Source organism: Rattus norvegicus, chromosome 14 (genome assembly GCF_021556685.1).
Source record: "Rattus norvegicus strain SHRSP/BbbUtx chromosome 14, alternate assembly SHRSP_T2T, whole genome shotgun sequence".
Lineage (NCBI taxonomy): Eukaryota > Metazoa > Chordata > Mammalia > Rodentia > Muridae > Rattus > Rattus norvegicus.
Window position 1 is genome coordinate 89,647,297 of NC_141547.1, and position 13,676 is coordinate 89,660,972.

Below are 13,676 nucleotides of genomic sequence, written 5' to 3' on the forward strand. Positions count from 1 at the left end.
CTGCATTCCATGTTCCACATTCAGGTGTAATTAAAGTGAGAAATAGAAAGAACTGCACCACAGCTATACAGAATGTTGCTCTGGAGATATATTTCAAACAAATAATTTATTTCCACTTAAGAAACCTTTGTCTTCATGTATTCTTTGCTGAAGACATAAATAATATTTGAACTGATTTTGAAATGTCAAAATTATTTAATGACTTTAAGTATTAACTCTACATTCACAATGTGTACAATCATAATGGATCCAATTTCTGTCTTAGGTTTTCAATCTGAATTTTCTGGTTTAGAATAGTTTGTAAACAAAAATATCCCATTATTTTCACTTAACTGTTTAGAATCATATACATTTCTGCTGGGTTATAGTTAATAAATACAAAACAGTAAATGTATGCTGGCTTTCATGACAAAAACTTCTTCATGAACTTGATAAAGGATATTGATTGACTCTGAGATAATGAGACCATGCTTAGTTGTACCTTTCCAGACTCAGTATATGCAACTTTCATAGTGTCTTTTTTATGAGTGAGTTTTATCAATAACTAATTATAAGTTTTCACTCATGTCATGTGAAGGAGGACATGAAAACTCTTTTCTGTCCTGTTTGATTCTCTTGAATCATTCTGGTTCTTATGGGGTCTCCCCTGTCATAACTGATCCAGATCACTCTGGAAGTAGTCCAGAGCCTATTCTCCTTCCCTATCAACACAAATGTAGAGACTTTCTTCCAAAATTACAAGTTCTTGGTCTAGTAGCTGGAAATCATTAAACATTTAGCTTGACCTCTCTCCCAGAGGAATTTTAATATAACTACCACACTCAAAATCACACTAATTTTGATAAATAAAACAAATAAAAGCATAAAGCACTTTAAATAAATTTTAACCACTGAGACAGTATTTCTGTTCTCCTGCCCCACCCTTCATGAGATCAAGGCCTAAATTACTTATTGTATGGTCCAAATTCCAGACTTTCTCTTTATATATTTCTCAATGTCTAAATTTCTACTGTCTGAGATAGTTTGCCTCTTGCCTTCACTCTAATACTTTAAGATTGAGTGACTCAATATTTTTATCTCTCTGTAATTAACATTAATTAAATTCCCTTCTACTTACTATATAAGACTATTTTCAGGCTCTCTCTATGCCATTCCAGGCAAAGAAATTTCAGAAATCCCATGAGTAGACCATTTTCAATGATCCCAAGAAATTGTTCTGGCAAGACTTTTTCAAATTTTCTCTAAAACAATTTTTCTTCATTTTCCCTAACTTCTCTCTTCTGTGGAACTTAATATTTGCTGCATCTACCAACTGGTTCTCTGCCTCTGAGCAGCCACCTTTCTCTTTTCACAGAAGGGGATCCCATTAACTCTGAGCTGAGGCTTTCACTGTGTACCTTTTTTTCTAATTTCCTTTGTGCTGGAGCCACGTGACTCAGTTCAATCTGTTCACTGAGAAATCAATTCTCCCCTCTTTTTATACTCGTATCACTCTGTGTGTGTGTGTGTGTGTGTGTGTGTGTGTGTGTGTGTGATCCATCTGATAATTCCTAAATTAAGAGTAGATTGTTGCCTTCCCCATTCCGCACCATCTTACCTGTAGTTTTCACTATCCTGCCTAAGCTCCTGGAAAGGACCATGCTACCAGCTCCTGCCCAGAGAGTATTGGATCTTAGAATGAAAAATGCAAACACACACAGTTGTTCAATTTCAACTTGCTCTTTTGGCACAATTGCTGGGTGCTCCTTATCTCCCACCTGAAGAAGCATGTCCTTACCAATACTCTTAGCTCTGCACCTCTCCATTTGTCCTCACCTTTAGTTGCCTACTTACATCTAGTCCCAGCTAAACACTCTCAACTACTCACCTGTAGAACTGTTCTGTGGCCACTTTTCCTGAAATTTTACTGGCTTCTTGGCTTTTCTCTCTCCAAAGCAGGTCAAAGTCTCTCTTTCTCTCTTTCCTGCATCTGCTCTTGCCTGTAAGGACTGGGAAGGACCTGCCTGTTCGTTCCACCTAACGATTTTCTCATGGCTTCTTTATAGATAGTTAAAAAACCAATTGGGAACAGGACCTTAGCATTAGAGCCACCCCTACAAGTGTCTTGATGCTTTTGTTGATTTTCAATTCTGTAATTGTGTTATAGTCACTTTGGGATTTAGTTTCCATTGAGTCTTCTAGATCATTCCATGTGTACTGGCATATTTGCCAGCAATCAATTCATTGTCTACTCTGTATCTAGAGGTGCCAACTCTGATTATTAATCATATCAATTCTCAAAGCCAAATGACCCATGTCTCATCAAAAAGCATTAAGTTTTAACAAAATCATCCAGTGATGTATGGTTTGTTTGTTAAAGCTAAAAAATAAAAAATAAAATAAAAAGCAGGAAAAGAAGGATTGATAATACACCAGTATTCATAATGCAGGCTTTAAAACATCTTCATGATATCAAATTTTATATTACCATAGTTTTTGCCAAGATATGACACTTCAATATGACAATGACATAGAAGCATTTACCAAGATATCAACATACAAAAAGATGCCAACATAGTGTGTATTATAGCAAATATTGGCCTTCCAGCACTAGCAAACCTATTTCAGCTCCTGGCCCTCTGTTTCACTTTCATACTTGAAGCAGAATTACATCCCTTAACCTCTTCCTATCCTCCCTCCATTGCCTCACATCTAATCTTCCTCTAACCCCTTTAATGCTCACCACTATCAGATTGATAGCTCCTTTATTATTATCATCTTATTGTTACATGTATATGTATGTGCCCATAGATGTGCATATATAAATGTATTAGATTCAATTTTCTGAATATATATATATATATATGTGTGTGTGTGTGTGTGTGTGTGTGTGTGTGTAATTTCAAAGCTGACAAAGCTGACTACCTCTGCATTGGACAACCAATAAAAGGCAAAGGGCTTATTCTTGAGACTTCTCCCTGCAGTCATTAATTTTCCTATAAAAAAATTTCCTCTTCTGCACTCCCCTGTGTATTGATCTTGCCATTATCCTGGTCTTGTTTATACAACCATTTCTAGGAGAGACTCTTTCACAGCAGACTTCTCAGTACACTGAAGCATAGAATGTTTCTGCTGGAGCCATAGATATAAGAGCTGTGATGGAAATGCATGCATTGAGGGCATGCTCCCCATTATTTGTGGATCTTTGGACCAGTTTTGGTCCATTTGCTATAAAAAAGAGACTTCTTTGATTAGGGGTACAAGAGGTACTGACTTATGGGTATAATATTAAGGTTTTGAATGTAATAAGGAAGTGTGATGGTCTAGCAAAGTGACAGAAGTAAATTCTTTTCTATGGTATATGACCTCACTAACACAGGATGCTGGCTAGGTGTTCAATAGTGGGCATGGCTTTCCTCCCAGTGGATAGGCTTTAAGTCCAATTAGACAGCTATTGGTTGCCACTGAAATGTGAATGCCACTTATTGTACATTCATGTACACCTTTTCATGCTGGTAATTATTGTTGTCCATAGTGTTTCAGCTGGGTTGGCCTGCCTTCTTGCTTCATTCATTTGGCAGTTTGCATAATGTTTTCTGGAAGCATGGTAGCTTGACTCAAAGAAGGAGGCTTTCAAATCAGATCCAACTTATATCATCTAAATCCTGTGTAATACATGTGCAAAGTCTTGACCAGTAAATCCCATTCAACCTCTAAGAAGCAAACAAAGGGCTACACCAGGAATATTTATTTTGGGGGAATCACATGGACTATCCTAACCAAGCATTAAAAAAGAGTGTTCTCATGCCTGGTACTAATTTTTTTTGTTTATCTGTAGTTCTTCTTTATGGTCTATAATTTTAGGTACCTATAAAATCATGGTTCCTGGAGACCACCTTAACCAACATTGGTGTTGCATCTTCCCTATTGACTTACTTCCTCTACATTTTCTTTTTCCCACTTCATATAACTACTTCCATTCTGTCGCTGTGAGAAAACAATCTCACCAAAATCACCTAGTGGAGGAAATGGCCTACTTGGGTTAAATTAAGTTTTCTCCAACATAAATTAGGAGCTTCCTCGTGCATTGAATACTGTTGGTGTGAACCTATTCTGTGCAAACAAATTTATATATTATTCCCTTAAGACTGTTTCTCCTAAATCTTAACATTATTCTTTGCTCATACTGAATTCTCATATAATTTGGGTTTAGCACTAATTAAAAAAACATTCAGGGTAAGAGAGGAACAATTGTTGGTTATTCATATTAAATCAGGTTGAATGTGCCTGAAATGTTTCAGTTTTACAGAATTGCTTGGGCTCCATCTACTTCTGACAATAGTGTGCGCGCGCGCGCGCGCGCGCGTGTGTGTGTGTGTGTGTGTGTGTGTGTGTGTGTATAAATTAATGAAACCAGATTTAATTAGAACAATCGAATTATTTTAATAATCATTAAGGTTAAGCCTCTAGTTTAATATTGACTTCGCTTTTACATCTCCTATAATAATTCTCGTTTGTAGTTATCAAATTGGAAATATTCATCATTTTCCCTGCAGGAATAAATAGAAGATGATAAGAACACAGCAGATGCATTGAATATTTGATGCCTCAGTCATTGGGGAATGGATAATTCCGCTCTAGTTTGTTGCTGTGTGTGAAGTGCTACACATTACTAAATGTCATTCTTATTGTCTAAGGGAAAATGCCAGTATTAAAGTTGTATTCTTATCTTCCCATCTTAAAGGTTAGCATGCTTTTTGGAAGGAGCAGGTGGTGCTCTGGAATGACCTTTTAGACACACCTACCACACGTATCATTTGTACTTCTCACCTACACACAGAGAAGGCTTCTTCTTCACTCATAGCTTTGGCTTCCAAAATTCGCCCTCTCTGCTTCCTATAATGAAGGACCTCTTTCTATTCTGTACCCCAAATCTCTAAAGCTCTTTCTCTGAGAAGACATGATCCATGGCCTTTCAGGTTATATCTATGAATTCCTTAGCTACTTATTCCTCTCAGAAAGTCATGAGTGGGCAGAAGTACAGCCATGCAATCAAACAAATGTCATCAGATACATTTGCTTTCTACATTTTTAAGGGTTACACAGGAAGGAGGTACTTATAGAAATGCCATTTCACTGCGACTCTAGACATAGTATCTATGAAGCATGGATAGCCAGCCTTTAGGGGACACACTGTTTTGCTGTCTATGGCAGGAGCCATTATTGCAATGGTTCTCCCAGTTGAATAGAAAGCTCACATATAATGAACTGCTTATGTTTCTGCCTGAGGGTATCTTTGCATATTTGAACAATTAACTGGAACGAGAGAGAGAGAGAGAGAGAGAGAGAGAGAGAATGTCTATAGAGCTTGATATTCTAATATTTTAGCAGGGCAAAAGAAATGCATTATGGAGAGATAGAATTCAAGACCAATTTCAAGGGGAAATGGATCTGAAGGACGAGCACAGAAGGGAGCAATTCATTCCCGGTGCCGATCATTAGGAAGACTCGTCCCTGGACCACAGACATCTGGAGAAAACAAGAGCTCCTGCTTGAACTCTCCACGTGAGCTTCCATATTATACACCATAGTGTACTTTCTTGATTAACAAGCAAATGGCAAGGGAGTATGTCCATAGAGAATACATTCTGGTGAGAAGGACACGTCCCTTCTGAGCAAGGTGAACTAGTTAAATGTCCGGCCTGTTTATTCTCATCCTTCACAACACTGGTGTTCAGGAAACCCATTTTTATTGTCCAGCAGGGGGACCTGAAGTTCTTGACTATGCTCACACTTGGGCAGGATCTATAAGCAGCACCATAGTAAGGAAACATCCACCAAAGAGAGAGGCCTGAAGTATAAGTGCAAGGTCCAGAAGATTTTGGATTGAAAATGCCCACTGTCACTTTTGTTCCCGAAAACAAGCTTTTGAGTCAAGCAAGTGTGGACATTGTCTTTTCTTGATTAAAAGTCCTTTATTGCTTGCCACCACAGAAATTTTAAGATTGGTTGAAATTATAGACTCAATAAAATATGTATTCTTATAAACTTTGGCATACGATTTCATGATATTCTCAGAACTATAAACCCATTCATGAATAATAAAGACGAAGCCTGCCCTGGAGTGGGAGCATGAGTTGTAAAGGATGAGAAAGTAACTGCTACAATCTAGAAGTAAATGATTCCAAGAAAAATCAGTTCACCTTACCAATTACACAAAAGTCTATCCTAGAGACAAGGGTATGAACTTACATTCCTCTGGCACACCCGACAAGGTGTCTGGATAAGGGTTGATGTCTCTCTACCAGCTTCATTTCCATTATTTTATACAATAACTTATAGAGAATGGCAATAAAGGAATCTTGAAGCTCTATGGTGTGAAATAGTTAATATCAAATATATTACCTATATAACAGAGAGAGACAGGGACACACAGAGAGACATAGAGAGAGAGAGATAATCAGAAATTATTATCCAGGTTTAAACTAAATGAAGAAAATAGAAAACTTATAAAATTCATTTAATATGATTTACCTAGAATGATGAATTTGTAAAAATGATGAATTTGTAAAAATCAAAGTTGATCATATTCAATGATTGAAACTAAAATCCCTAAGGGCATGAAACTCTGTTTTTCAAGTAAAATATGAAGGCACAACTGAACATTCCTGTAGTGTCAGTAAAATATTTTCTGGGAGAAATCAAGCAACTTGTTCAGAGACTTTGAGACCTATCCTTGCCTTGAGCAAGGGAGAGAATATGCAGAAGCTTGAAGAAATACCTTTTCTTGGGGGAAATGGATGAAATGTCACCCCACATCATCAGAATCTTGTCATGATGCCACCTTCTGCAATGGCAGACAAACCTGTTTGGGGGAAATGAATACAGACTCTGCCTGAGCTTCAGATTTCTGTCTTAACTTTATATGTAACCCCCCCACCCCAAACAAACACACACACACACACACACACACACACACCAGCTCCTCCTCCAGGCTACATAGCAGCTCTGAGACACCTTCAGGCCCAATGCCTTTAGCAAAAAAGATATAATTGACAGATGAAGAATTATAAACAAGCAAGGCATTCGGTTGTACACTGAGATCCATGTGAATTATCAATGTTATTCAACTAAAGATAGGTGCTTGGATTCACTGTGCCATCAAGTATGTAACCAGCTGGTTAAGTCACAGGATACAGACTTTCTCACTGTGAAGACTATAGTTACTGCTGCCAACTGTTCAACTCATTTAAAGGCTATAGAGTGGCTTTCAGAGAAATCTGCTAACTGGATCTGAGGTTATACAGGTGAACGAGAAATGAGAATGCACACAGCATCCAAAGGAGGGAGTAGGATTAGGCTCTTTTCTGGACAGGATGTTGAATTTAAAACAAAAATCATTGAAGAGAATGGGCCCAACTTGGAGACTATCAGTGAAAAAAGAGAGTTCACAAATAGAGGGAAAGAGAAAGCACAACTAAACACAAAGCTGAAGTTTGCCCTCCAATAATAGTCATGAGCCCTGGTGTAGTTAATGATGAACCATATGCATATCAATGACCTTACAAGACCATAATAGACCTAAAACATTGCTAGTGATACCTTATCAGTGTAAACGTTGCATGTAATACATCATACACATGCCTTAAACAAGCCTACCATGCTGTAGTCATGCAGTCATACAAACATACAGATTTCACAGTACTGCACTAATTACATTTGAAGGCATGATGATTAAGATGGTTCAGTTGGTAATATACTTCTCCCACAAGCATGAGGGCCTGTGTTTGGGTGTCTGGCTTCCACATAAAAGCCTATAATCATAAAGTAGGACAAGTATAGACAGGAGGATCCCTGGAGTGAGCTGGCCAGCTGACCTAGTAAAGATGTGATCCTGTGATTCAGTAAGAGACCTTGTCTAAAATGGTAAGATGGAGAATGATGAAGGAAGAGAACCAAGGTCAACTTCTGTCCTCCACCTACACAGGTTCACAGACATCACAAGAACATACACCACATTGCAAAAAACTTCTTGATAGTGAAGGTAATTTGTATCCAGATTTATATGCATATTATACTAAATTTTACTTATTTTTAAATGAACATTCTTTACATGTGAATTAAAAAATAAACCACCCTTGACCAGCTCCTTGAGAGTGATGTTGAACAAATTGTTCCAAGGACCTCTCAGAATGACCACTGTGGAAGAGGATGACAGTGAGGCTGAAGTACTGGTGCTGGGTCAGAAAATACATTTTGATTTTAGGTAAATAAATAGTTTTAATAGAAAACCTTTATAGAATAAGGACATGTAAATAGGTTTGTACAGTGGTTCAATGTGGTTACATTTCAGCTTGTAATTGTCAAAAGAAAAAGAAAGAAATTAAATGCATGAAAGTTCAGAAAGAGAAAGTGTTACCACAAACCAAGGTAAATCTACCATAAGAGACACATCTTCTAAAGTTGGTTCAGCACAGTTAGGTGTATCCCATTATGAAATCCAAAGAAATGTACAGGGGTATTCTGGTCTTCATGCACTTTCTTGCTCACACAAACCCACCTTCCATTTTGTAAGTTCCATTGAGAGTGAGTACCATAGTCAAATATATAATTTTTTGTATTTTAAATGACGTTTTACTATGTTTTGTACATTTACATATGCTCAGGCACACAAATACTTGCTATTATAATGTAATATTATACTTAATATTATATTGTTAGAACCTACAATAATCAGTAGAGTAATATTCACAGGTTTTCAGACTAGGGACAAAACTGTTCTACAAAGAAGCCTAGATGTGTGGTAGATCCCACCATCTTAGCTAGTGTAAAGAGATTTTATCACATTTATACAATGATAGAATCACCCAACAATTCGTCTTTCAGAATGAACCCTAACAGTTAACAGCTAACAATTCTAATTCATTTAGATATTATGTACCTTGGAAGTTATCTCCTCTTGCTCCTGTGAAATAGTCCAGGACTCATCGATGACTCTGCCTCTATTATAAACATAGTATATGTATATTCAGTATTCACTATCTGAGCTTTGCTTTCCATATTATGATAATATTTTATGCTATACATTACCCTTACCTACACATAGAACTGGTAAAGTTTCACAATCCTGTTTTAATATCTGCATTCCTATTATGACTTTTCAGACTCTTTTAGTAAAAGACTATGGGCTCTCTTGGTCTCAAGACATTTTGAAACACTCTCAAATAAATTATATTGCATGTTATTATGACAGTTAGAGCTTGATGTGAAAGTTTGACTGTGTTCATGGATAAGTGATCCTCAGTGAGTCTGTGTTGGTTAATTTAACGATGAACCCACACTGACAGAGACTCTGCTGGACCCAAGCAGGATAGAGAAAGCACTTTAAATTCTAAACAGATACACTTGTGTTCCTCCATCTTTAAGAAACACAGAGATTACCTCAATGTTATTGGTTCTCTAGTCAGGAGAAGACAGCTCTAGAACAGGACTGGTGAAACTACATCACAAACTAATCTCCTCATCGGTTGGCCTTTCTCTAACGGGTTTCCATAAATTTTTAGATTGCCAACGGTACTTTAAAGAAGAAATTACATGTTTTTCACTAGTTTAACCATAGACTTTACCTATTTATTTACTAGTTATTATTTTTAGTTATTTTAGAATAAAGGCACACTAAAACATGGGGAATCATAAGCCTGAATACTGCTAACACAAACATCTATGCTTATGCTTCTAATTGCCATGTATTTTACTAGAAAGCAGACAAAACACTCAGGTTATGCCCATGACCAACTACCAAGTATTCAATACATGTTATTTAGTAAAGGAAAGGCTACCTAACTTGGAAGTTAACTTATAGAAAAGGAGTTTCAGAACCCTTTGCTCTTAAATATGAGAAAACTTACCTACACATTAGTGAGCTAATTGTGAAATTATTGGTTTCATAAATTTTTCACAAGGATAAGCTTTTATTATCTGACCCTCCTAAAGTCCAAATGGAATGCCTGTATCTTCTCTATTTTAAATATGTAGCAATATCTGTCAGTTGTAATGAAACCAATGATAGAAGACTTTTTCAATGTATATTGTATTATAATTGTTGTAATTAAATAACAACATGAATAAAGAAAAATAGTAAATAAAGAAAAATAAAATCAGAAAGTATTAAGCTACAAACAGAAAAATATAGCTAATAAATGAGGAAACATTAAACGTTTATTCCTTGGAAAATTAATAAAATAGAAAATTAATAAAATAAAATTCACTGAAAAGACAATGAATTAGATATATACGGTTGGTGTGACTCACGAAGAATTTAAAATTATAAGTGGAAAACCAGAGAAAAGTTATCTAAAGCTTATAATTAAGGTTGTGGGAGGGGATTATTCCCCATGAGCGTGTATTACCAAAGACTGGATAAGAAAAAGCAGGACTTTAGTACTTCCCACGTTGACATGTCATTCTTGTTCATCTCATGTTTAGGAAGCCATGTTGGTGACACTTTATGAGTGTATCTTCTGACATTACTAGGAGACATACTCTCACACAAATCTCCGTAATCCTCTGCCTCTCACCATCTTCCCCACTCTTTCTCCAATGTTCTGTGAGACTTGGGTTCAAGAATGTTTCGTGGATGTATCCATCAAGGCAGGGCTCCAGAACTGCACATTTTGATTGGTTGTGGTTTTCTATAGTGCTTTTGGTGGCAAAATAAATTTTTCTATATTATAAATGAAAAAGTAAAATAAAAAACAGGGATGGCGGCATGTTCTATAAAAACAATGCTAGAATGTGAGGATATTGGACAACTACCCCCACATAATCATGAGCTTCAGTTTCATTGAGAGACTCTGTCTCAGGAAGTAAAGATAGAGAGTTACTGAAGAAGAAGACCTCATGTTCACATTAGACCTTCGTGTGCACCTGCGCACACTCACAAGCAAATGTACCCTATATACCAACACCTTCTAATGTATACACATATACATACACATTAACAAGTGTAACACACACACATTACTGTAACAACAAAAACAACAACAACAACTACTACTACTACTAGTACTAGTATTACTACTACTACTACTACTACTGCTGCTGCTGCTGCTGCTGCTACCACCACACAATACAAAAGAGAACAACAAAAGAAACTGAGTAACTTCTCATTCTCACAGAAAACAATACCTGGACACAATGTAGTAATCAATGGTTCATGGGAATCCTAGCCTTATTCACCATAGCCCTATTACCCCTGCCTCAGGGAACATCTCAGAAAAGGAGATGGAAACACTGTAGAAATCTGAATACCAGGAAGTCTGCTTTGATCCAGTCTCTCTTAGAAATGCCCACATAAACAAGGCTAGAACAAAAGCATTATCAAAGAACATGTTAAAAAGGAAAAGGGAAGTTTTCATGGGATCCTATCTCTAGCTAAGGAACTATAGGAAACTAATGACTGCTGATAGACTTAGTCTCTCCCATGGAAGAGTTCCAATATTATTATATATATTTGTGCATCCAAGTACCTATTTATGTATGTACCAAATATAATCAAAGAAAAGAAAGCTATAACTTGAAATTAGCATGGCATAAAGTGGTTGGGAAGATTTGAAGGGAGAAAAGGGAGCAGGAAAAGTGATTCAATTCCATTCACTGAAAAATGTTAATAAAATTAAATTTTTGCTTATTCTTTAAAAAGATAAAGCTTTAAATAAAGATAAATTTTTAATTTAAGGCAAAACATATACCTATTCCAAGGTGCAACTCAAATTTTTACGTATTATTTAAACTATGATCAGTGGTAGTGAAAAGTATAAAACAAAATAATTTTCATGGAAGGAAATGTATAAAAATTTATCTCACCCAAAATAAAATTCCAATTGCTACAAAACTGATCAATATCACAGAAAAATACCCTTGAAATCTTTGCAATTATTTGTTGAAGCTAATATAGCATTAATTGAAAACCTATAAGCTCTATGCTAAAATGATGCGTAGATACGGCCATGTTTAAATAGCAATGTAAAAGATGAGACAAATAAAAATTTATCAAACACAATCCAATGAAAGATTTAAACTACCACAGTTTAACTAAATGGGATATATTCCAGAATTACGGCCTAATGCATCAGGTAAATACTGAGTAGAAACATAAGCAGATTTTCATTTCCTAGGCTTTAGCTTATGGGTTGTAGAACCAGGGAAGTATCAGCCCCAGGCTGATGAAAATAAAACAGATGGAAACTAAAATTTGACCTGATTTACTCAGACAGCTTGGGAAGGAAAAGCATTCCAAATCTAGAGGCAATGGGCAGCTCAAGAGGAGATGGAATGATGGCATGATGATGGGTAACAAAGCCTTTGCGTATGATTGACAGACGCTGTATAAGGAAACACTCTGGATGTCTATCAGTGAGTTGCTCAAGTTGTCCAGAGATAGTAGTGAATGTGAATCTTCTGTGAACCACACACCAAGGCTTGATGCTCTGGCGGTCCATCACAATCCTCTTCTAGGAGGATAGGTTGGCTCGTGACCATTCTCAATTCATAAGGTAGACTACATGAAAAGAGGAGCTTTAGAGGCATCCTGTGGCTGTGAACCTTCTCTGAGTATATTAAATCATCACCACTGTCATGTTATACTGACCCCATGTATCCTAATAAGAAGGTCGTTTCTCAGATGTCATCTTTTCTTCTACCTTCAAACATGGTCTAATCACAAGAGTAGTTAAACATAAAGTATACTCTACATAATACTTCATTGGCATATTTCAGAAGTCTCAGCCTACAGCCAACAGCCAACAGCCACAGGATGAAAACATGTATCCAATTATAGAAATGTTAAATTGTCAGCAAGACCAAATGTAATGGACATCCTGGGATGGAGTAAGGATTTGATTAATTTCAGTGAAAATTATGGTAGTCTTTTTTATTTTATTTTTACTTATTTCCTTTACTTACTTACATTCTGCTCACTGACCCCCTCCTGGTCATCCCTTCCCCCAATCTTTCCCTCTGCCCTCTCACCTTCAATTCTGAGTGGGTGGGACCCTCAATCACCTTGTCACTTAAAGTTTCCTTGAGGCTAAGCACTTCCTCTCCCATTGAGGCCAGATAAGCAGTCCAGCTGGAAGAACATATCCCTTGCACGGTCAAGAGCTTTTGAGATAGCCCCATTCAAGTTGTTTGGGACCCACATGAAGACCATGTTGAACATCTGTTACATATGTGTATGGAGGTCTGGGTCCAGTCGGTGCATGTTCTTTTGTTGGTGGGTCAGACTCCGAGAGTCCCAATGGTCCAAGTTAGTTGACACTGTTGGTCTTCCTGTGGAGTTTGTATTCCCTTTGGGGTCTATTCTGACATAATAGTTTCCAAGTTCCGTCCACTGTTTGACTGTAGGTGTCTGTATCTGTCTGAGTCAGCTGCTGGGTGGATCCTCTCAGAGAACAATTTGCAAACAGTATCTGTCTCTTAGTTATCAGCAACATAGTAAACCACAGTTTTTTTTTACAAAGTAGCATGCTATGTTACCTAACATACAAAGGTTGATGGAAGTTATACTTTCGTTCTTTCTTTACCACTTATATGTAATTCTAAAAGAAAACTTCAAAATTAAGTTAAAATAATCACCCTTAATACCAGAAATATTTTCCAGACTCAGTTATAGAAAAATTACAAGTTAAAGTTACATT

The 13,676-nt window shown here is 36.7% G+C and overlaps 1 long non-coding RNA gene across 5 annotated transcripts in view; it reads right to left on the reverse strand.

The window, feature by feature from the left end:
• Positions 1-13,446, reverse strand: part of LOC148001449 (uncharacterized) — a 195,627-nt gene extending 182,181 nt beyond the window's left edge. For 2 of the 5 annotated variants that reach the window (XR_015637137.1, XR_015637135.1), the window contains exons 1-3: positions 13,009-13,415; positions 6,761-6,844; positions 6,232-6,384 (exon numbers count right to left, since the gene is read on the reverse strand). This is a non-coding gene — a long non-coding RNA (uncharacterized LOC148001449). Of the gene's footprint in view, positions 1-6,231; positions 6,385-6,760; positions 6,845-8,920; positions 8,982-13,008 lie in introns of all 5 variants that reach the window. The other 3 variants (XR_015637133.1, XR_015637136.1, XR_015637134.1) reach the window with 3 other exon arrangements.
• Positions 13,447-13,676: the final 230 nt, after the last annotated feature.